Source organism: Dreissena polymorpha, chromosome 10, assembly GCF_020536995.1.
Source record: "Dreissena polymorpha isolate Duluth1 chromosome 10, UMN_Dpol_1.0, whole genome shotgun sequence".
Classification (NCBI taxonomy): Eukaryota; Metazoa; Mollusca; class Bivalvia; order Myida; family Dreissenidae; genus Dreissena; species Dreissena polymorpha.
In genome coordinates this window covers 1,953,349-1,979,561 of record NC_068364.1, presented here as the reverse complement: position 1 = coordinate 1,979,561, position 26,213 = coordinate 1,953,349, and the positions used below count along the sequence as shown (strand labels likewise).

General features: G+C 33.7%; 2 protein-coding genes across 5 annotated transcripts in view; one reads left to right on the top strand and one right to left on the bottom strand.

Moving 5' to 3' along the window:
* Nucleotides 1-26,213, bottom strand: part of LOC127848463 (mucin-4-like) — a 359,609-nt gene that overhangs the window by 267,235 nt on the left and 66,161 nt on the right. The window lies entirely within an intron of this gene.
* Nucleotides 1-26,213, top strand: part of LOC127848466 (synaptic vesicle glycoprotein 2C-like) — a 393,482-nt gene that overhangs the window by 312,050 nt on the left and 55,219 nt on the right. The window lies entirely within an intron of this gene.

The window sequence follows — 26,213 nt, the reverse complement described above, 5'->3', positions numbered from 1 at the left end:
ATATACACAAATGTTGAGGTTTTTAAAAGTGTCGACATTTATTTTCTCTGCTTTTTAGTACGCTATGCATTTATTTACATGTGTTCAGTCATTGCCTCTAAGCAAGTGATAATAGTTTTCATTGTGGCGCTATTTGAACGTGTAGTTTTTTTTTTCAATTTTCGATTTCTATGATTGAACGCTATCGCGTCGATTTGCATCTGATCATCTGTTGAATCAGTTGCAAATCTACGTAAAGCTGAGTTTTGTGAATTACTGTTGTCGTCATTATTTTTATCTGATTCACTGGAGCTTGAATGTTTGTCCCCGAATTGTTTGTTTCTTAAATGTTTTTGCAATCATGCAAGCGGAACATTTTCAACATCAGCAGTATTATCCCTAACCTGACGGGTCTGTTTAGTAATAACAGGCTATCCACGTACTGACGTACTTGAGTCGTTATCAGAAGATGGCGTGTCTTCTGCAAATGCTAAATTTGCTTTTCTAAGTGGGCGCGCTAATGGTTTATCTATCATTGGCCTGGCCGTTCATCGATATAAGCGTGTCTAATCTGTTCTGTGTGTACTTTAATAGTAGATTTGTCTAATTGATTATGAATGTCAAGGGTGATTTTTTGGTTCAATTAAACGATAATATGGTATCCATTCACTTTCTAATTTATTGTATAAGCTAAAAGTTTGTATAGTATACTGGGTCATTTATTTCAAATATAATGTCTTGTGCATTTTTATTTGAACATTCAGCGCGTTTACGTTTAGATTTCTGAATTTGGTCACATACCTTTTTAAATGATTTGTGTTGTTCTTTTAATATTATTTGATGGTAATCCTCACCGTGTTATTACATCTTGGTTTTAATAAATTATCAATTGGAAGAAAAGGGTCTCTATCAAAAACTAAGAAGAACGGTGTATATTTCGAAGTCTCGGACGTACTAAATCTCAGTTTATTGCGTTGATACAAATTTCGATTATTACATTAATTCAATAATGCCCCAAATATTCGTAACGCAACAATACGAGTTAGCTTTGTCGCTACTATTTCTTAAAAATTCGTTCCGACGACAGACTTAGTCGTCTACGTCAGTAAGTTTTTCGAACGACATAAAACGTTGCGATAATGACATATAGAGACTGATATATCAGCGGAGACTTAGTATTAAATAACGGCGAAGCTTGATTAGCCGTTTGTTTATTTGTTCCGAGCCTGTTATATAACTAAACGATGATGCAGTAACCTGTTGTTATCTTGCCGCCATTTATAAACACACAATTAATTAAATCGCTATGGCGCTGAATTTTAACGGGAATGAATATGTTGTTTGCAACGTGTAAATCAAAACGTCATAAGCACTTGCGCTTAACATATGTAAAATACGTTTGTTGGGTTTTTTTTGTTGGAATTCGATTGTATTTTTTTATCTTGGCACTAAATTATTTGTCTTGTTAAATCTGAATAGTTCCAGATGATTTCGAGAAACACATGTCAATAGTGACCGATATTGCACCAAAAAGCAGAGTCGTATCGATTTTTTTTCTTTAAATATTGTGGTGCAGATGTATGATACACATAAAAGCCGGTTACGTTAACGTTGTGAAATATATAAGTAAAACGCCTGTGCAATTCTCGTCGTTATTTTATTATGACGCTCACTTGATATTTAAAAAAAAGATAGGACCGTTATGTGTTATTCTTTGTACATCATGTTCATTTTAATTAGGCAGATATCAATGTGTCGCATCTCACGTCACAACTTACGCAGCGTGTATGCTTGAAATAGTTTGGTGCATTTCATTGAATGTTAAATCAAAACGTAAAGTGTTTTGTTTTAAATTATTGGGTGGGACTTATGTCGCAAGTTTTTAGTCGGAATCTTGTTTTCTACCCGTGGTTTAATTTTGTCAAAATTATTCGCGCAAACATTTTATGTATATCTAAACATATATGTTAATGAACAAATGTTATAATGGAACGCATTCATCGTTCAATAAATTGTAGTGGAACAAGCCAAACACATAAATAAACATTGACTGTCAAGATTCAGCTGGTGTTCGCTGTCATTTGTGTCTGAATCCGCCTGGTAAAACATATAATACGTCATACTGTAACAACCAATATTTTTTGTTTTTCGTTCAGATACGTGTAGTACGTAAAGGTACAGGAGTGGTTGATCTCATTTACAAACCGGATCTACGTCCTTGAGCAAGCAAACAAGTATGTCAACATGGTACACGCGGTTTATAGTGTGCTGACATTTGTGTCTTGATCCGCCTGGTACAAGCCGTATTTTGTCATTCTGTTTCAATCTGATTGGTGTTACCTGTATGCTTTAACAACCGATACTGTGTGCTTTCAGTGAAGTTCAAGGTAGTACATAATGACAATATTCTGAAAAATCTTACTAAAACCACAGACCTCATTCAAGAATGTTTACATTGACGTGTGAGAATGTTTTCTTAACATGGTGAAATGTTGTTTCGGGAAAATAGAGTGATCGAAGCAGGGAAACAATTTAACGACTGCCTGCGCGATAAAGTTATACATATATGTTTTACGTTTTAAACTAAACGTTTTATGTTATTAAAACTGATGCAGGTTGTTTTTTGTAAGATAACTTAACAATACTGTATCTAGAGCATAAGGTAATGAACAAATACAAATATGATCACTTCAATATAAGAATAAACATGACACTCACATAATAATTCAATAGTACATCACTGCTGTTTTCGCTTAGAGATATTATTAGATCTTAAGGAAAATAAGGTATTTATTTAAAAAAAAAGAGTTATATAATCAACAACTCTGTGTTGAGAAGAATGTTACAAATCTGACGGGCTTTAATTGTTAATTCGCTGATTTTGCCTCAAATTTTGCCGACCTTGTCGCACTTTGAAACGCATTATGAATTGCATAGCATCCTTTAGTTATAATGTTTGGAAGAAGATTAGCATTTGTGTTTGAGTACGTTGTCTAATGTATCAAATCGTTTAGCAACTTCCCAGTAAACCACGATTGTACAAGTTCACATGGACTTGTGTACACATGTATGGGGGTACAACTTTAAATAGACTGTAATGGCAGTGCATAACATCTTGATATGCCTGAAGTATAATATTCGACTCAACCACATTGGCAATAAACCATTTCCATCAGTTAAATGAATACATTGTAATTAGAACAATAGGATACGTATATATATTTATAAAGAGAATGTATCTTGTGTGTGAATACCTCACTATTGAAGGAAGTTTCGATACTGTACTTGATGTTAGAAGACACTATGTTTATACAGGAAAGCCCATTGCATAACAAATATGGTGTTATTAAAATCATGAATTGCTTGCACAAATCAATATGTATTTGGTTTTAAGCAAAGTTTATTCAGACGCTCCATGTTACTGCTGACGGGCTAGACACACTGCGGGCGATGCGGGTTGCTAAACGATGTCTAAGTCACATTCTGCTCATCGAGATGTCCTAAATTAAATACACATGTTTTCTAAATGTCAAATGTCAATTTTTGTAAAAAACATCAACTTTTGAAACAGTTAAATCATGGCGTTTGTACATTCTGTTGGAATGTTCAATTCGCGAACGTAATTAGCCTAGATCCGGTTTACCATTCAGTATTTAAACAGCACGATTTGTTCTTTGTAGTTAAAAGGAATTGCTGCAAAGACACGATACGTGCGAGAATGTAAGTGTTGCTTTTAAATATTTGTTAATGATTGTTCATATTTGTGTTATGTACATTAATAGTTTTCACATTTATTGAGGTCGATGCGATAAGTTCATTGAATGTTATTATTTTGTTTAAGATATATATCTAAATACTTAAATTTAATTATAATGGATTTTGTATGTTTGGATGTGACAAAAACAATATCACGAAATACCAAGTGTTTTGTCTAAGATCAATATAGCAACAAAGCAGAAATTTGCTTTAATATAAATTGATGGCAAAAACACTACAGTTTTGGCATTGTTGAAACTGATAAATATGAACAAGTGTAAACTAATTTCAAAACAGGACACAATGCAATGAAAATAACTAATTAAATGAGAGTTAATTTTAGGATGCGGACACTGTTTGTAGCAACAATGCTGTTGCTTGAATTATTGAACATCATCAACATATTGTGTCATTGAAACACATATTATTAATATCTGGACCCAATCAATCATACAATGAGAACATGATCAACATATTGCGTCATTGAAACACACATTATTAATATCTGGACCCAATCAATCATACACTGAGAACATGATCAACATATTGTGTCATTGAAACACATATGATTAAATTATGAACCCAATCAATCATACACTGAGAACATGCTTGACATATTGTTTCATTGAAACACACATGATTAATATCTTGACCTTATCAATCAAACACTGAGAACTTGATCAACATATTGTATCATTGAAACACACATGATTACTATCTGGACCCTATCAATCATACACTGAGAACATAATCTACTTATTGTGTCATTGAAACACACACCAAGAAAATAATCAATATCTATACACCGTGAAACACACCACATGAACATGATTAACGTCAAGGCATACTGAAAAATACCCCCGGGAACATACTCAACATTTGGGTAAACTGAAACACAACCTAACATAATCTACTTTAATCGAAAGTTAATCCCAGCACGTCACCAACGTCGAGACACATTGAAACAAAGCCAAAGAACGTAGGCAAAATATTTTAATATTTTCTTCTTGAAATACATCCTTAGATCCTGGTCAAAATCTGGAAACATTCTGACATAGACCATCAAAACGATAGACATCTAGACAAAGCAAAATACGATCAGTGAAATGGATCAACACCCAGACACCTCGAAACGCACCCAAGAACATGATCAAAATCAAGACAATACGAAACAGTGGTCTACCCTCTCGCGAGGTGCTTTCAAAAGTAAAGTTAACTCGATGTGTTCCAATTCTATCCTAGACGTAATTTACGGTTGCGATGCACACCGCTAACACAGCAACGCAGTGTGATGACTTTGTTTATGTCTTAATAAAGTTAATTAAAGTGTATGCTTTTACATAGTTGCTATACCGAATACATGCAGTATTTTTGCATTTAACTAAAGCACATTTCTTGAAACGCCCTTTTAGAGTATTGCTTTAAAATGCCGTAATGCCTGAAAGAGTGATGTAAGATATGTATATTTATTCTCGATAAATAATACGTATGATCTTATTTAAATAACGCCTTATATGAACATTTTAAGAATATCAAACCTTGTAAATATAGCAAAGGGATTGATATCGTGTTTAATATTGTTTGATCTTTTAAAACTTATTGTTTTATGACAGATTTCTTTCATTAGTAGTGTGTCTATGCCATTGGTGGCAACTGGAACTGGCAACATGTCGGATCTACAAAACCTGAACCGGCATGGAAATGAAAGTTCCAACTCGTACCATGAGTACGAAACATTCTACCTACGAGCGCGGTTCATCACTGGACTCGTTTTCTACCCGATCATTTGCGTGTTCGGAATTACCGGCAACATCATGTCTATCATCGTGATGTCTCAACGTCGAATGCGTTCTTCAACTAACACCTACCTATTTGCCTTAGCGATCTCGGATTTAATCAAATTACTTTTCGACTTCCTATATTTTCCGGTGACTCTGTTGTTCCAGATAGATAAACCAGTAGCAAAAATAGCTCACGGAATGTTATACCCGTATGCTCACTACGTGTCCAACGCCACTCCGTGCATATCGGCTTGGTTAGTCATTTCGGTTTCAGTGGAACGATATTTGTGTATTCGTCATCCAATGAAGGTCAAGTTATTTTGCACCATGCATAGAGCCAGAATCGTGTCATCGACCGTTTTTATAATTATTGCCGTGTTCGCTGTGCCGAATGCAATGAGATACAGAACAGCGCGCCGTCTGGATAACGTAACAGGAACATATCAGTTTGATCTTGTAGTAACAGAATTGTGGCAAAATCAAATATTTTCTGACATATACACATGGTATCAAAATCTTATGCGCTCACTCATACCCTTGATGATTCTGATTATCGTGAACACTTGTATGGTATACGAATTACGTAGATGTCGTATTTTCCAATCAAAACCTCCAACAAAACATAAAATAACCTTAATGTTGGTTGTCGTTATACTCGTGTTTCTGCTTTGCAATATTCCGGCTGCAATTTTGTCAACGTTCTTCGGCCTAGGCTATTTGGAGGAAAATTTTCTTGTAAGAGGAATACGAGAAGTTACTGATCTTCTAGTATTGATAAACTCGGCTTCAAATTGTGTGATATACTGCATAATCAACACACGTTTTTGGTGTCAGTTAAAGGGACTATTTTGTTATTCGTGTTGTCGAGGTACACATGTGTATACAATTAACAATCGTATTTACACTATACGACCAATGCATGCTTCATAGCTTCTAGAATTGGTAATTAAAACTAATAAACTGCTAAACAAAAGTTGTGGCCTAAACTTACTGATGCAAATCATAAAGCGCTGGTGCCACGGAAGATATATATTGATTCCTTTCAGCCGTATGTTAACGTTTCGATTAAGCCTTTGATTGGGTCACCTTAGTTATAATTATCATCCGATCAAGTAACTTCTGCTATACGATTATATTCTAATAACATACTTATGAGGACAATGAACACGCGAATTTATTATGTTCCTAATGTAGTAAAATTGCTAGGAAAATAATACGTTCTTAGAAGTTTAACCAAGGAAATTCGACATCACACATGCCATTGCATTGTTACATTGGAAAAGTAATCATTGAAAACTTTGTATAAAATATAAAATCTTCAAGCTTGTTTGACTGAAATAAAAATTATGTTCAGTTTACATTTTCGTTATAGTAGAGGATATTTTAATAGCCATAAGATTCGGACATCTTGTGGACAGCAAATATCTCACACACAGAATTCGTCCCGTGACATTAAATTTGTTAATGAATAATAAGGTGTTCCTGTTAAGAGCATTCCAATTATAGTTATGTATTAGTTGTGAGCAGCAAATGTCATAGATATTTTGCATGGGATCGAGAGAAGAATAGCCATATACGCGTGGACCTAACTCACGCACTCAACTTTAACGACTACATTCGCAGTGGATTGTTTTCGTTAAGGAGCGGAACATCTGCTCCCCCCCCCCCCCCGAAATATTCCGTGTTTCGTTCAAACCCCCGAATCTGTCATATTCACCACGAAGTCTATCATAGTGTAATGTATAACTTAATCACAATTGCATTGATTCTTGAATCATTTAAGATGTGATTATTCAAAATGCATACATGTATCCTGAATCTAAATCCATTTTAATGGCTGTATTATTTATTCATATTTATTATATATACAATATCATACTGACTTAAAGTGAAAAGACAACGTACACAAGTTTTACCTTTGGTAATGATACCGTAGGGCCCTTTCGGTATAATCACTGGGACCTAAGTAACTGATGTGCTTAGGCCTGACCACGACTGGAAACACTCATAATCAATAGGGGGGGACAATTCGCATCAAAAGCGGCACCATCATATAATAAACTGATTTCGATGTATTGAATTACAATGCGCCAAGGTAAAAAATATAGTATATATGTTTAATCATAATTGCTAGGATTGAGTATTAAATCGAATTCGTTTTTATGTAACATTCGTTAGGTAATTCGAATGTATATATTTTGGTTAGTAACGTTTGCCTTAAATTAATTATAAACGCTTTATCAAAGTGTGACGATTTAATAGAATATTTTAAAAAAGGTGCCAGAGATTTAACTTTGATTCATTTTAATAAACTAACGGATCATAATTAATGCTAAAAGCATGTTCAACCGTGATTGCAGTACATGCTTAATCATAAATGATCATAATATCGGTAAATTTACTGAAACTTGTATTATAAAGAGAACATTTCAGCATACAAACACTTGATTTGCCTGCAACCTTACCTCAAAAGTCATTTCTTGGAGCCAACCATTAATGTCCAGATGGTCCTATGATGTTTGGGACCAACCTACCATTAGGATAAAAATATGTGCTTTGCTCCATATAATATGTTCATATTCCATTTGTATTTACCAACTGATAGAATTCAACTGTAAGGTTAAGTCTAAATTAGTTATGAACTTAAATGTTCTAATGGGCTGAACATTTACTAAGTGGCATATGTACCATTGTTTTATTATTTGTATTTATACCTTTATAAGTTATGCATTTGTGTTGCTCATTTATTTTTTAAATGTATAAAAACGTACGACTCATGCTTTTTGTAACGTTTCGATCCGTTCTGACCAATGTTTAATGCGATTTAGTTATAAATGTGGCATCTACAGTGAAACTATTTATTTTAAGCTAACCTTTGTGGGCCCACAGATACATAGTTTAATCAATTTTCACCAAGATTGAGTAATAAATGTGGCCTCTAGAGTCATAACACGGTTTTTCTAATATTTGGCCTGGTTAACTAGTCTTTCTACGCAAATGATTAACATTCGAAGTCTGCCCAGATACTCGCATGATAAACATTCTGAGCGGGTATCTTAAAGATATGGTAGAAAAAAGTATAATGCGATAACGGGCTAAGGGTTGACGACATACGACGCAAACCTTAAACGAAAGGCGTCAGAAACAGGGTAATCACAGGCAACAATGATCGTTTATAAAAGTATACGCCGAAAAGGAATGAAGGTACAGCGACATGAAATGGGAGCAACAACATACTGTAAGGAAAAATGATCAAAATAAAATAAAATAGCACAAACAAGAAAACACGTGTGTGCTGAAGAATGTGATGGTGAAGATGTTACGAGGCAACTGCCTACACCGAAAATAATTAAAGGAATGATGACACTTGCGCGGTGCGATTAGGTAACGCGCGTGTCGCAAATGCTTTAGCAAGACACGTGATGTATTCGGGCGGATTTATTTATTTGATCCTTACTTATAGTAGGCCAACAAAGCACACGTATTATAAACGCAGACCCTTTGAATCCAATCAAAGGGGTCATAAATCTTCTTATACAGCCATACAAATGTATTTATGTATTTTATAAGCACTTGTAACCAACATGATGTCGAACTCGCATGTCATGAATAATATACAGAAAATGTATAAACTGTAAAGGAGCATGTATTCAAAATGACTCAAACGTGGCAAAATACAGATATAAACAATATATTTATGCAAATGCATAGAATAAACAAAAGAACATGCAATGTACCCAGTATCATAATGTGCCAATACAGTGGCATGTCTGAGCGGACCACAAACCGCCAAAAAAATAAAGTAGTGTGCATGACAGATTTATAGTCAAAGCTACTGTAAATGTGACCAAATGATACAAAAACGATTTTAAATGATAGGGAAACGGTTGCGCGAATACTAAAACGAAATATTATACATTAATATATCTAACGTGATTTATTAATACGGACCGTGTATATGAAATGAAATAAGTGAATGAATGAATTAACTTCTTAAGAACGGCAATGAAACAAATGCATTGGTAAAAGTGTGGAACCAAAAATGCTGGTCTGACCGTTAGTTTTGGAGAAAATAAACAGCCGATAGAGACGTAGTGTATTTAACGTAAAATAGGAGAAACCCCGTAGTTTCGACCATTTTAATTGAAAATGTATTCCACATCCAAAGTTTTGTACAATCATATGGCCAAGCGTTTGTCATTGATTTAATTATAATGGATTTTGTATGTTTGGATGTGACAAAAACAATATCACGAAATACCAAGTGTTTTGTCTAAGATCAATATAGCAACAAAGCAGAAATTTGCTTTAATATAAATTGTATGACAAAAACACTGTTTCTACAGTTTTGGCATTGTTTAAACTGATAAATATGAACAAGTGTACACTAGTTTCAAAACAGGACACAATGCAATGAAAATAACTGATGATTAAATGAGAGTTAATTTCATTATGCGGACACTGTTTGTAGCAACAATGCTGTTGCTTGAATTTTTGAACATCATCAACATATTGTGTCATTGAAACACACATTATTAATATCTGGACCTAATCAATCATACACTGAGAACATGATCAACATATTGTGTCATTGAAACACACATGAGTAATATCTGGACCTTATCAATCATACAATGAGAACATGATCAACATATTGCGTCATTGAAACACACATGATTACTATCTGGACTCCATCAATCATACACTGAGAACATAATCTACTTATTGTGTCATTGAAACACACACCAAGAAAATAATCAATATCTATACATCGTGAAACACACTACATGAACATGATTAACGTCAAGGCATACTGAAAAATACCCCCGATTACATACTCAAAATTTGGGTAAACTGAAACACAACCTAATAAAATCTACATTAATCGAAATTTAAATACCAGCACGTCACCAACGTCGAGACACATTGAAACAAAGCCAAAGAACGTAGGCAAAATATTTTCTTCTTATAATACATCCTTAGATCCTGGTCAAAATCTGGAAACATTCTGACATAGACCATCAAAACGATAGACATCTAGACAAAGCAAAATACGATCAGTGAAATGGATCAACACACAGACACCTCGAAACGCACCCAAGAATATGATCAAAATCTAGACAATACGAAACAGTGGTCTACCCTCTCCCGAGGTGCTTTCAAAAGACACGTGATGTATTCGGGCGGATTTATTTATTTGATCCTTACTTATAGTAGGCCAACAAAGCACACGTATTATAAATGTAGACCCTTTGAATCCAATCAAAGGGGTCATAAATCTTCTTATTCAGCCATCAAAATGTATTTATGTATTTTATAAGCACTTGTAACCAACATGATGTCGAACTCGCATGTCATGAATAATATACAGAAAACGTATAAACTGTAAAGGAGCATGTATTCAAAATGACTCAAACGTGGCTAAATACAGATATAAACAATATATTTATGTAAATGCATAGAATAGAAAAAAGAACATGCAATGTACCCAGTTACATAATGTGCCAATACAGTGGCATGTCTTAGCGGACCACAAACCGCCAAAAAAATAAAGTAGTGTGCATGACAGATTTATATTCAAAGCTACTGTTAATGTGACCAAATGATACAAAAACGATTTTAAACGATAGGGAAACGGTTGCGCGAATACTAAAACGAAATATTATACATTAATATATCTAGCATGATTTATTAATACGGACCGTGTATATGAAATGAAATAAGTGAATGAATGAATTAACTTCTTAAGAACGGCAATGAAACAAATGCATTGGTAAAAGTGTGGAACCAAAAATGCTGGTCTGACCGTTAGTTTTGGAGAAGATAAACTGCCGATAGAGACGTAGTGTATTTAACGTAAAATAGGAGAAACCCCGTAGCTTCGACCATTTTAATTGAAAATGTATTCCACATCCAAAGTTTTGTACAATCATATGGCCCAGCGTTTGTTATTGATTTTTGTTTTCGACTGATACAAACTACTCATATCTCGTGCCAACGTGTTTCTGTTGTCATTTATGGATGATGCACTAATGGCAGAGTATATAATTTTTAACCAGCTATGTTGGCTCACATGACAGAATGAAAAAAATACATTTTATTGCGAATCCTTCAGCAATAAAGCAGCCTGTTAAGAGATTAAACTTATGATTTATAGCGTAATAACTCACATAACAAGCAAAATGCTCTTGGTGGCGTAATGACTCACTAAGCGCTTTTATTGGCTATTTAATCAATCAATTTGGAACATGTCAAACGACTTTAACGAGCAACTGAATTTTAAAGAGTTATAAGAATACTAATTTGTTTTGTTTGGAAAATTATCTTCACATTAAGCTGAATCCCCTGGGTGACGAGATCATTTGATAAAATGTGGTGATAAAATAATGTATTCATAGATGTAAGAAATTTGTTGTTGCTCAATCATTTATTGACAGGAGAAAATAATCTGTAATACATGTAAGGGCAGATTTATAGTTTTTGAGGAGCCAGTTCTGACATTCTGTTTGCTTTAATAACTGGAATCATTTCGTGAACAATCTTAGCCGACCGCCAAAGCCGTATCTTCTGTTAATTAAATAATCCAAGTAGTTTTTTTAATTTGAAATATATTTTTACTTCTTCATTTGTGTGCACAGTTTTTAATTTGCTTTTAAAGTAAAATCCTATGGACAGTTTTCATATATTGAAATCATTTGGGCCATATTTTAAAGTCAAATTCTCTTGCCGCAGAAAAGCATACATTTTAACAGGCTGGTTCAGAGCACTTAGATGAAAATGTCCAAGTAGTTATTTGTTTACTGAAAGATTATTATTTCTTGTGGTGTGGAAAGGGAGTTTTCTCCGTTTACTCCGTCCCTTCCCACGGTACAAAAATTAAGAATCTTTCAGTAAAAACTAAAACTACCCGGATAATCGGTTACATCCACATTAAATCGTATTAAGTCCCTCATCGAAAAATTCGGACCGGGAATATAATGAATAGTTTTGACCTTCTAATTTATTATTTTTCTGATCAACTCAGGAAATAGCTGTATTGGCTCATACATATTCCTGTGATTCACGTTGATTTAGATCAAATCGCCCTAGAGTCAAACCGATGATAAACAATATATCAAAATACCCAACCGGAAAGCCCGACCCGAAAAACAATGAAAGAATTGACACAAAGCGTCTACTTATTGCGTCTTTACGTCCTTATTTTGTAAACTCGATACAGTAAAACGCCAATATTAAGCGTCACTATTTTTGGTATGTATACTCTATATTTCTCTACTACAAAGTAAAGTATTAAAAGTATATATCACAATCTTGTTTTTTTTCAGAAACCAAAATTGTTGACGACAAATCGATCGAAACACATATATACACTTGGAGACACTTCTAACGCATCACTTAATCATATCAATATAGCTCCCTTATTTTGGATCGGATTGTGTTGAAATTTGGACCAAGAATAATTCAACACATATCTGATAACTCCTGAAAATTTAATTGAAATTGAAAAACAACAAAAAGTAAAACTTAACAAATTAAAAACGTCACTTCAAAAGTCAAATTCGCAGACTCGCACAACGTTAAATAATAACAATGTGAAAATAAAACGCATAAACTTACACGTCTTAATAACTGACCGGCTTGCAACATGCCGATTGAGCAATTTCGCTCGTGAATATTCATACGAGCCTTAATGTTTTTCTTAAATTAATGTTATGTCGTTCTTGTGTTAAAACTTACCTAGAATTATGAAATTGAAATTAAATTGAAATAAAACGTATATCGCCTTTTACTACACTTGGTGATTTTTCTAACGCAACACTTTTAAAACTTACATATCTCAGTAATGAGTAAATATTTTTATTTTAAATTGCACATGTGATCATTTGACTACAGTATGTGCAAGCTAACAATAAAACCATTCATCCGTGACGATCTGACGCTTTAGCAAGTGGGAAAGGTAGCCTGTAAAATGTAAAGTGCGCGATTGCGCTCCTGAATATTCATACGAGCTATATTGTTTTGTAAATTAATTTTATGTTTTCCTTATGTAAGAACCCACCTAAAATAATTAAATTGAAATAAAACTAGAATTAAATCGCGTTTCAACATTTTCACGTGCAAAAATATAGAACCATACCTACCCCACGTGCTAAAGCGTCCTATCGTCACGGATGAATGATTTTATCGTGAGCTTGCATAGAACGTAGTCAAATGATCGTATGTAAAAATTTTAATCAATATCTTTACTCGTAACTGAGATATTCAAGATTGAAAAGTGATGCGTTAGAAGTGTCTCCAAGTGTATAAAATAAATAAAAGAGATCAAAATCGTTGGTTACCAACCGCCTCATAAGCAAATACATGTAAATACATAACAAATGAAACAATAGTAATTGCGACACCACGTGCAGATCGGTAACGCGCTTTTATAACCATTTTTAAACAAAAATGATGTAAAATGTCAGCGGATTGTGCATATGTTTTGTAAGAAACGTTGAAGTGTTCTTTCTACGAGGATGTCTTTACGATCACGATGGATATCCTATTACATGTGTTAGTTATTGGACTCGTTGCAATATAGACTCAAATAGCACTATCGAATCAATTAGGTGATAACTAGATTGATTGGATCTTTATCTAGTAATGACCAGGCTACATATATATCGACATTACCCAGTTCAAAAATTAACAACTAATAAGCAGTTGCTAATTGATTTCTAACCTAAAGTTTATATGCCGCTACCTTCTACTAGTTGTTATTTACCGAACATTGTTTTAATAAATGCGACAGAAAGTATGACAGGAACTGTAAATATGATCCGAATTGCAAACAATATCGAGTGATCTTGACATTTACAAAAATGATTAATACAAAACACGTCAAGATGAACCAACATAGAAATTGTATAAAGATATGCAGTATACGGCAATATTGATTGAGAAGTCAAGATAGACTTGCTAATAAATCGGAAATGTGTAAACGGGCAAAAATGTCTCACCTTTATGAATGAATGGCTACTTATTTTGTTAGATATGAAAATTAAAATGTTCATTGAAACATGGACAGACGAGACAATCACCCTCTCAGCTTTCTGCTTAACTTCTATTGACGCGGTTAATGCCAAGATCGATCACAAAGTGGGACATCCCATAAATAAGCAGAGGATGAATTTTGCGTTTGTACAACTACAATATACAAAATATTTCTACCTTACTTAATTAAACAATCAGATGACTATTCTATGTAGAGGCATTCGTATACATTTTGACATCCATGCAATTGTTTCAAAGTATTTCTCATACATTTTGAGAAAAACAGTTTGTCATTATTCCACATACATGAGGCACGGTACAAAAATCAAGAACAGATATATACATAAAAGAGAGTAACAAAAAAACATATAATTACAAAAGGTTACGCCGTCTAGCCAAAGATACGGAAACATACTTTCGCTAACATTTGTAAACAATACAAAAACACGGACGACTAGTTTACCAGTGTGAATTTTGGGAAAAAGATGTCATGATCATTGAAAGTCGAATCCTAGTTGAAAAAATATTTGTCTAGCCCGCAACTAGTGCTACCACATTAACGGCCACGTTTACTACTAAAACTCCTACAACAATTATTAAATACAATAATCATTGCTAAACCTACTCGACAGCTTCTAACATATCATGTGAATCTAACGTTGTTTTTTTCCATAAACATGTGTCTTATACAAGACCCAATTCCTCTTAGCACTTGCCAGATGGTCGAAAAATATTGTTTCAGTTGATCTTCTTCGTCGTCATCTGATATTACGTCACTCTTTGATTAAACTTATTTGTACTGGTTAAATATTCAGATCATCGCTACGTGTTTTAAACAAGGTAATCGCTTTATTTAAAAACGTTAAAGATAACACATAACGCTTTCATTGGCTCCTTTTGCCTTTTATTACCTACCAATCGTCTAACAATAATTTAGTGAAATTACTGTACCAACGCCGAACGACATCATATCAGTGACTTGTCAATGAAATTCCTCTGTTAGAAAGCAAAATATTATTTGTTTACGAAATTCACGAAAGGCGGTAAACTATGTTTACAAATTAATACTTGAGCCAGAACATATATTTAAATACCTTTTTATTGACACATAACAGGGTTATGTATTTATATATTAATTAAAAGGGGTGGCAAGAGGGAGGCGGATTATAATAAATATAACTGTATTATGTATGTTTCATGTAATTGACTTAAATTGTATGCTTTTACGTTTCTTATCTATATTTTACGATTTGTAATTCCGTGGTTTTTTGTCGGCGAAGGCGGATGCCTCGCCATTTGTACAATTATTTTAATCAAAAACATTTATTTTGCCTGATGTCAGTCGTTCCATGCACTTAATAACATTTACCTGCTGCTGTGTGTTTTATGCAGAAATTAAAATTTCATGTTACAGGCAAACATTTACATTTGCATAATTTTGTATGTTCCAGGCACACATACCTGTATGGTGATGTTGTTGATGGTGGTTGTTCCAAGAATCCATGTATATGGTATACCATATATGCGATTAAATCTTGCCAAGGACGGTTGCCAGTTATCATCTGCAGCATATCTTCGTGAAGTCTCCAATATTCAATCGGCAGTGTTGTCTGACCAGGATGGCTCCATTATCTAATGAATTATACGTTTCCCTTTTTGATTTATTTATTTATCGGTGTTTATCATTTAATCATTCATTTTTGATTATATATTTTTTTAATTTAATAAATAAATATATGTATTCATGGATCTGCGGTTTTTCTATGTTGTGTAATGTACTAGTGCCATAACTGTAATGGCCGTGGTTTACTATTTCATTGGGTCAACCTTATTACGCTTCTAATTTTCGGATAATTTATATTGGCTTGATATGTTTTCCTGGCACCCATTTACTTTTCATGATTGTGTTTTCCAGGCGCATATTTATATTTGCCTGATGTTCCATGCACTCATTTATATTTGTCTTATGTTGTGTGTTTCAGGAACACATTAATATTTGAATTATGTTGTTTATCCAAGCATTTATATTTGCTAGTTTTTCAACATCTCCATGTTACACAGTTAATCTTTATGATTATTGATACTGTACGAGTTTTCTGGAATTCATTCTCGGTATAAATATATTGATAAATTCGTTCACATGTTAGTCGTTATAATTTCGCCAACAAATTGATAACATTTTTATCGGCTTTTGTCTAAAAATTGTTGAATAAAAAGAATGCAACCAAAGTCTCTAATTTTTGCCCCGAACTTCATTTTTTGTTCACAGAATACCAATTTTTACTTATCAATTTGTTACGCCAACACTTAAAATAAAAAAAATCATCTCTGTGTTAAATTGTTAATGAAACAAACTTGCAGCATAAATCTGTATGGTCATATTGTATCTAACTGTTATCTTTATGTATCTTACTGAAATGTAATATGAAATATAATTAATACTTAAAAATACTGGGGTTTTTGTCGCCTTAATTTGTTGACGAAAGGCCACTGGTTATTTATAGCTTACAGACCGAAAAAAGGGTCAACAATATATACTTTCCTATTAGTCAATGTTGATTTATTCCTGTTGTCAATATGTGGTCGTACAACAACAAATAGCTTTCAAATTGGTGGTCTATAAAGATTTTATCAATTCTTATCGCTACCCAGGGGATTCTGCTAAATGTGAAACCAATTATCAAACCAATGATGTTAAACAATTTATAACAATTAAAAAATCATTTATCAAATTAAATTGCGTGATATGTCGCAAACGGAAAGAGTATTCGCAAATAAAAGCGCAATGAGAGTGGTAATGCCATCAATGTAACAATTGAGCTATTACGCTAGAAATTAGAAATAAGTTTAATCTCTTAAAAGCCTGCTTTATTTCTGATGTGTTCGCAATTAAATGCATTTCCATGTAACCTTTTACAGCTGTGGGCATTCGGTAAAGGTTGTTGACGATAGCTATTCCGTTCTTTAAGCTAGCACAGTGGCATAATTTGGTAAACACTATACACTCGGCCATTTGCTGAAGCATTTTTGTAATTGCTGTATCTTATTAGTGAATTAAATTGTTTCACTTATTTAATTTAACATTCACGCGTAATATTAAAAAATCATGTAAGAAAGCTACATTTATTGTGTTTCGTATATTTGTTTGTGCAACCGCTTTTCCCATCATTGCATACTTATGTGAAAACACATTTTTGGTAGCATTTCGTCACATTTACAGTAGTTTTGTATCCAACTCCCGTGTGCACTCTCATTTCAAATAAAAAATATATCCTAGCAAAAGACCAATGTCTATGACGGATGGGTCCCCCTTTTTGGCGGTTTACTTTCGCCATTGTGGAATGGGTTGCCCTTTTTGGCGGTTTACTTTCGCCATTGTGGTCATCACTTTGCCATTTGAAAATGTAACATGTTTGATTTTGCAAGAGGTCACTTTTATGACTCTGTCTGGATGAACATTCGCGAAAACGTTTGGCAATATCTAAGCTGATTCAGATTTAAGGTCAAGTGCGTCCAAAACTATGTCATCAGCACCCGATTGTATAAACAGTTAAACCGGCGGTTAACCACATACCGGCGGTTAAAAGTCGGTAACTTGTTGGTTACTGGTCGGTAAGCGTTTGTATAAAATTGGGTAAGTTATACCGATCGGTTAAAACCCAGTTAAAACATACCCTGCTTCTCTAGGTAGGTAAGTACAAATAACCGAGAGGTAACTTACACAAAATGGCCGAGTCGCGCGACATTATAAAAGCTAACCATCGACAACCTTGAACATTTCGACAAGTAAACAGACAATTGCAGCGACTGACACTTTATTTGACTAAATTTACAGGGCAATACGTTTTCCGACTTCGGACGACGAATTTAAGGACGCGCAGAACGTGATTTTTTATATAATGTTATGGATATGCCGTGTGTGATCCGATGCATCAATGGCGCCCATGTTAAAATCATTTCTCCGAAAACCGTAAACGACAAAAGTACAAACAAAAACCAAAACACGTTCGAACTAATATCTTACCTTTAATAATCCTTTAAAACCCATAAATAATCAATTTATCTCAATAATTGACGATTTTGCATCTAGGGTCTTTAATAATTATTTTAGCATAGTTAAATAAAGACCCTTATGCCATCCTACTGTATTACTATTTTCAAATGCGTTTATGAACTCGATAAACTTTCTTTTTCGTCACACGCTACGTCACGTACTCTACATTACTGCTGTTCAAATGAACCGGGGCAGTTTAACAAATAATAGCCGTTGGTAAACTCGGTTACATTTGCAGATTTCTGCATACAAACATATGTTTAAACTTACACAATGTTTTATTTGTCTATGGTAAATGCCCTTACTGTACACGAAAATAATTTAATATATAAGTAAACAAAGAATGAAAAACATTCCATTACACAACAGATGAATGAGTCGTTAATACCCGTGTAAAAAATGGGACATTCCGAATTCCAGTGTGGTGCTATTTTTATCATCTTATACTTTACACATCTCTATGCCTAACATGAATTTAATCGGAAAGCAAATATTGCAGATTATTTATGAATTGTGCGATATTTGTATGGCTTGTTGTACATTCTAAAAATGTCAAAAGTATATGCACGGATTATAAACAATGCACATTGCACGAAATAAGGAAAATGTGATAAATTGACAATTAAAATGCGTCGATATACAGTGCATGTACGTGTGAAATAAGTCGCGTTTATAATAAATCGTCAAACAGACTCGCACTTTTCTCAATTTCAATATGCAATATTGGACTACAGACAGAGTGATTTTCGGATGTAATTTGAAGTTAAGGATATACTCAGCGTTGTGCTTTGAATGTGTAAACATCGTTCTTTGGCGAAAGATATTATTTTATAACGCAGTCATATGAAAACGGGTTATAAGCAAAATTAAAAGAATAGGCTAGCATTTTACGACGACCATGAATATGTTACATCATTTAAAAAACAAGAAAATTATGCGTCTTATCAAGCACTCTATCGCAGTTGGAAGCACAGGGGATTCCGCTAAATGAGGCAAATCCCGACATCATGATATTTTTTTCCCTGGTCTGTGACATATGTTCGTAAACATTTTGAAAAATTTGATGAACTCATAGTTAAAATGAACGCTTTATTTTATTGTAAAAGCATTTGTAAATGAATTTGATAAAAAAAAATACATGACGCTGTTTATTTTGTTTGTAAACGAAATCGAAGCGTGACACTTCGCGCGAAAATAACGTCATTTGAAAATGCATTGTGGGAATGTTTTGGTTAAATTTACCGTTGGTTAAATTCCACTATGCGCGGTTTAGTTACTTTGCGGTATTTCGTGTTTATACAATCGCGTTACCTTGACGGTTACTAAACCTGAATAACCGCAAACTTACCAAGGTTTAAAAGCTACCGAGCGGTAACTTTAACCAGCGTTTATACAATTGGGTGCTGGTCGAATTTGAGAAAAACATTGTTAATATAGATTGTATAGAAACGCAGATACCGCGTTTATTACTTAATCGCAATTAAACTTACAATATCACGTTACAATATTGAAATTAAGAGTTTAATTCGATGAGATGTGTATCCCAATAGAACATGATCATATTATATATCCATATATGGAAATCCAGACTAAACATTTAGCGAATACTTGTAATGATAAACATCTATCAAACTATACCCAGATATTTTACAGGATGATTGAAATACTGGTGAACTAGTCAAAGGCTGACAAATACTCTACACATCAGCATGCGACTGTATGACATTGCAATTAAGAACATACTATAACATCGAGTTGATACCATTAAACAAAAGAAGTTTGATTATGAGCATACATTCAATGTCAATGTGGGCACGAACATATTCCCATCTGTTCCAATATACACACTTTTGGTTTCCTAGCGAACAATCATACTATTGACAAAAGAAATCCCGCATGGGCAGGCAGATATTAAATCCAGAAAACATGCACGCACGTCCAGAGGTCTGGTCACAATTCAACATCCAGGTTGCAAAATTGATCTATTGAAATTCAAAAAAGCCTGATAAATTAAAACGTATACCAACGCTTAAAATCACATTATTGTAGGTTTCTGTATTAAATATAATCACATAGTAATGTCATATGGTGGAAATGTATAAAGGTTTCAACATTTAGTAATATTTCGTCCGTGACATCAACGTATAATGCGTGTTATCCGTTACTCTAGTACACAACTTTGTTTTGCAGTTCATTAGTTTCATTAGAAACGAGCTATGTAGTTTGCATTGGTCTAATAGTCGGAGTATGATTGCTAATTATATACACATGTGAAACTCGACACGACAAATAACAAAATAATCGCTTAAACTGACACCGGAAAATTGTGTTGAATATGCAGTAGATCACAAAATTTGAAGCCGAATTTATCAATTTTAAAAGGTCAGTAATTTCTCTTATTCCTCTCACAAGAAAGTTTTCCTCCAAATAGCCTAGGCCGAGGAATATGGACATATGGTATCAGGAATGTTGCAAAACAGGAACACGAGTATAACGACAACCAACACGGAGGTTATTTTATGCTTCTTCGTAGCTTTTGATCGAAAAATACGACTTCGGTGTAACCCATACACAATAAAAGTGTTAAAGATGATCAGAATCACAAAAGGTATAATGAAACGCATGAGATTCTGAAACCATGTGTATATTTCAGTAAATATGTTGTTTTTCCACAATTCTGTCACTACAAGTTCAAACTGGTATGTTCCTTTAACGTTATCCAGACGTTGAATTGTTCTGTATCTCATTGCATACGGCACAGATAACACGGTAATAATTGCAAAAACGGACGATTCCTGCCCGTTCATTCGTTGTACAAGTATGGAAACTTTGTAACGATAGAGTAAGAGCGTGTTTAAACATGTACATTACTTTTGAAATTGCGTATTTCATCAAAACTTCAGAATTTGAAAATATTCGGCGTGTAGTGTACAAATTACAAAGGAATATAATAAGGTTTACTTCGGACAAGGATGTTCGTATATTTGTGGAAATTATGTAACCTTTTTATTTAGAATATTAATATCATATACACGCATTTAAAGGGATCTTTTCACGCTTTGGTAAATTGACAAAATTGAAAAAAGTTGTTTCAGATTCGCACATTTTCGTTTTAGTTATGATATTTGTGAGGAAACAGTAATACTGAACATTTACCATGGTCTAATATAGCCATTATATGCATCTTTTGACGATTTTAAAACCTAAAAATTATAAAGCGTTTGCAAACGCGAAACGATTGAATAATTTGGAGAGTTCTGTTTTTGTCGTTAAATTTTGTGAAACTACGAAGATTGCTTATATAAGGTATAAAATACATCATGTATGTGTACTCGGCGGAATAGCTCAGTAGGCTAAAGCGTTTTTACTTCAGGACTCTGGCAGGACTCCAGGGGTCACTGGTTCGAAACCTGGTCCGGGCAATGTTCTTTTCCTTTTTTTAATTTATTTCTTGATTTTTTACTGGAGCTTTACGATCCAATGTTTACATTTATCGATATAAAGCATTTAATGAATTAGTTAAAAATGCCAAAATCTGTGAAAAGGCCCCTTTAAGCGACAAATTACAACACAGTTAACTATTCGGTAAAAAAGGTTATCAGATATATAACCAGATATTAATAGTAGTGTCAGTCTACTGTTGACGAAAAATATAAGTATTTCCTGTGCTAAACAAAAGATCAATTGGAATTCAAAAGAACGAATATATTTTATATTAATAGTTATACTCACATGAAAAATTTATCCGCATGTCTAATAATATATAAATCATGTTTGGTAGGTTCTAGCGCGTCGTTCAAAGTCCGATTACCGTTTTCTCCGTAAAGCAAATCTGAAATTAATTTCTTATGGATTTCGTTCCTCACCCGTACAACCTTCCGCCGTGAGGCCAAAGCATTATATGTTATTGGAATGATATACAATCCACAATTAAATACGGTTAGTGTTCTGATCTCTGTTATACGGATATTTCGATCAGCGTGAACGAGCTTTCACGTGTGTAGTTAGTTTCCTGTAAGTTTCCATAACAACACTGAGTCGTTAGACCACACACAGTAAAATCAGCATTAAGATTTTCTATTACTGGATAGACGGCATGGGGAAAATATTAATTTTATCTTTCGCAATATCTGGAGATATTTTAGAAGATATATATCGTCCTGTACGATGTTAAACTATAAGATAATAAAAACATAGACTTGCATTAAGTTACAGGCGGAAATTAATTAAATAATTTGTTTACCAATTACAATGATTTTTTCGTATATAGTTTACAAACCCAAAAACGCTTTCAACTGGGACTTTAGCACAATGTATAAAAGATATTCACATTTAAGTCGCCATTTATTTGAAGAAAATAGCTCATTGTTGCTGGGCTTGTAAACAACAAGACTTTTGATTAAATATAAAGAACTGAAACTCCAGTTGCTCCAGCAGTATTGCACTTTATTATACACACGTTCGTAGGTCTTTATTATGGCAAGTGACCTATTGCAACTCTGAACGGCACAATACGAAACAACATACACAACATAGTAGAATAAAGCTGGGGTCACCGCATTGGAACGGTCAATGATAATAACTGGGGTTTAAACTGGTTTCAGAGCGCTCAACCTCACACTTGGCCCAGCAATATGCATGATACATATAGGTGTAAATACAATTTAACCTCATAGCATTGCAACTCAATTTAAACAGTAATAAAATGGAATTAAAGCGCATTCAATTTAATTACCATTTAATTACTAAATGGTAAGAATGATATCAGAGCAACAGAGTTACAAATTTGAGGAACGATGAAATGAAATTACGAACACGAATCAACTAACTCCCACTTTTTTACAAAAATATTTAAGAATACATATATAGCATCATGTGGTTCGTATTTCAGATCATCATCGTACAAATACAGACAGATGCAGCAATATTGGGTGTAGAAGATCCATATTACATAGCTTGGTTGTTTATGTGACTGTAATATACTATGAGAATATATGTAAATGAAAATGAATGTAATACCTAAAAAGAATAATCGTATAGACTGAGGCCATACTTTATCAAACAAAAATTATACTACCCATTTTAAAAAAGCTGCGTGATCTATACACGCGTATATTATTCACTACTATGACCCTTTGTGGGGCATAGGCCTCGATGCTGAGAATTGGGAACAAGCGTATGATATTGACATTGTATCTGTTTTGAAAGTTTTGCTTACACGTTTAATCTCGGTTTCATTTTGCTCATATATGTATATTATAATTATGTTATACACGTTTTTAAAAGACAATGATCGAACCTTGGTCACCCATCAATGTCTACATTACTCATGCGTATGCGGGACCCAACGATTAACGCTCCGAAGATTAAAACCGTTCGATCACTTATTTAAATCTTCAAAAGTAGTCATACGCCTATAAATATTTCCATTTTCGTGAACCTATGTATGATACACAATTTCGTGGTCCTTATTTATGGCAAGTGATCAATGCCAAAACAGTACGAAATTCACAAAACGAAACAAACATACACACAAATTGGAATAAAGCTTGGGTCACCGTATTCAAGCTCGTTCTAGGGTATTGCTGAAATATGCATTATTCCCAAGTTCCATCATGGTTAAATAATAAATGTGGCCTCTAGAGTCGTTTCATTTTTTTTTCTAAGATTTGACCTGGTGACCTAGTTTTGGGTCACACCAGACCAAGATTTGAACTCAGCCTTACAAAATGTAAAGATAAACATTTGTCCAAGTTACACAAAGATCGAGTAATAAATGTTTTCTAGAGTGATAATAAGCTTTTTCTTATACTTGACCTGTGGTCGAACGCGCATAACCTAGATTCATACTTGGAAATATTGTGTCGAGATAAACATTGTTACGTTTTTATCAGATCGATTAAAACAAAATTCCAGAGTGGTAACAACGTTTTTATATGATTTGTCCTATTGACCAAGTTTTTGAAATTTAGCCTATATATTGTCAAGAACCACTATGTCAATGTTTCGTAAAGAGTAATAAACGTGGCCTCTAGAATGGAAACAAGGTTATAATAAGATTATACCTGGTGACCTTGGTTTTGGACGAACGTAACCGCGATTCAAACCTGGTTAAAAAAACGCACGTGATCCAGATTCAAACTCGGCCTACATATTGTCTAGATAACGTTCCGAACATTTTCATAAGGATCGGATGACGCATGTAGCCTCTAGAGAGGTAACAAGCTGAAGTTTGACGACGCAAACCGGACACCGCACGGCGACGGATGCCGGACATAGGGTAATCACAATTATAGCTCACCATTAGCGCTTGATACTCAGGTGAGCTAAAATTACCAAATCAACACAATGCAGTGATTCAATAAGAGATAAGAAAGAATAAGCAATTTTAGTAATATTCACAAAAATTAATGACATAAAGAGAATTGACCACAGTGGAAATGTTTCTAGATTTAAGAAAAAATTAAACATTATACACAACATGTGAAGCTAGTGCACATTTTTAAATAGAAATATTCTACAAAATGATCTGCATATAAAGCTTACGGTACATATCTTAATCGTAAGTGTGAAACAAAACACTTCATAGATATATAGTTATAAATGACTTTTACCACATTTAATGTGCACACTGCATGCATTCCTGTTGTAAATCTTGACATTTGAATGCGATATATAGGCTGAAGTTTCCATCAACAAAAGTAATTATGAGAGCTCGCGCGCGTGCATTATTAGTTTGATTGCGGTTTCCTTCTTAAATCAATATCAATATATTGATGACTTTAAATGACATTTTATTATATTTGCAAAACAGTTGTTTGACACAAATTATGCACGATTCGTTCAATGACTTATAAGATTATACTGTTTTGAAAATATTTTTCTGATAGATACGTGCACATTTTTAAATATTGGGTTTTCTGAAAATCGTTACAAAAATGACGCCAACCTATCGAAGAATTCACAGTGTAAACAATTAAATAGAATTACTGAAAATAAGGGCGTTCACTTAGAAAAGTCATCAAAGTTGGGATTCGCAATTATTTGGGATATTACCATTACTGAAAAATCACAAAAATAAAAAGACGAAACAAAGGAAGAATATAATACCTACTTAAAGTGTGTGGTCTTTTCTTTCAAGCCTTTGACCAAATGTCTATATTCTACTTCAAAGCTTAAAAAACAATTGAAAACAACAACACAAAAACAAAATAGTTCGTAAGTCATTTCTTCAATAAGCCAGCAAAAAAACTAACATACTACTCTTCTGTGTATGAAAACATGTGTAGGATTATGAATCTAAATGTGTATTGTGTGACTATTTCGAATCACATTAAAAGCTTGTTTGTTTTCTTCAGATGTAGCTACTACGTGTACTTGTTTTATTTTATGTTGCATTTGTCATGTGTCGACTGTTTGAAATGACTCAAATAATGTCGCGATATAATCAAATGTGTCTCCTATTTGTGCAGCTGACTTTGAATTCATTTTGTTCATAGATATCGTATGTTTGTTGGAATATATTTTATGTTTCTAATTTGCTTAACTTGGCTTTGAAAAACATGACAGTCTGGTTTACTGTTTATGTCCCAAACAACTGTGTCCATGAA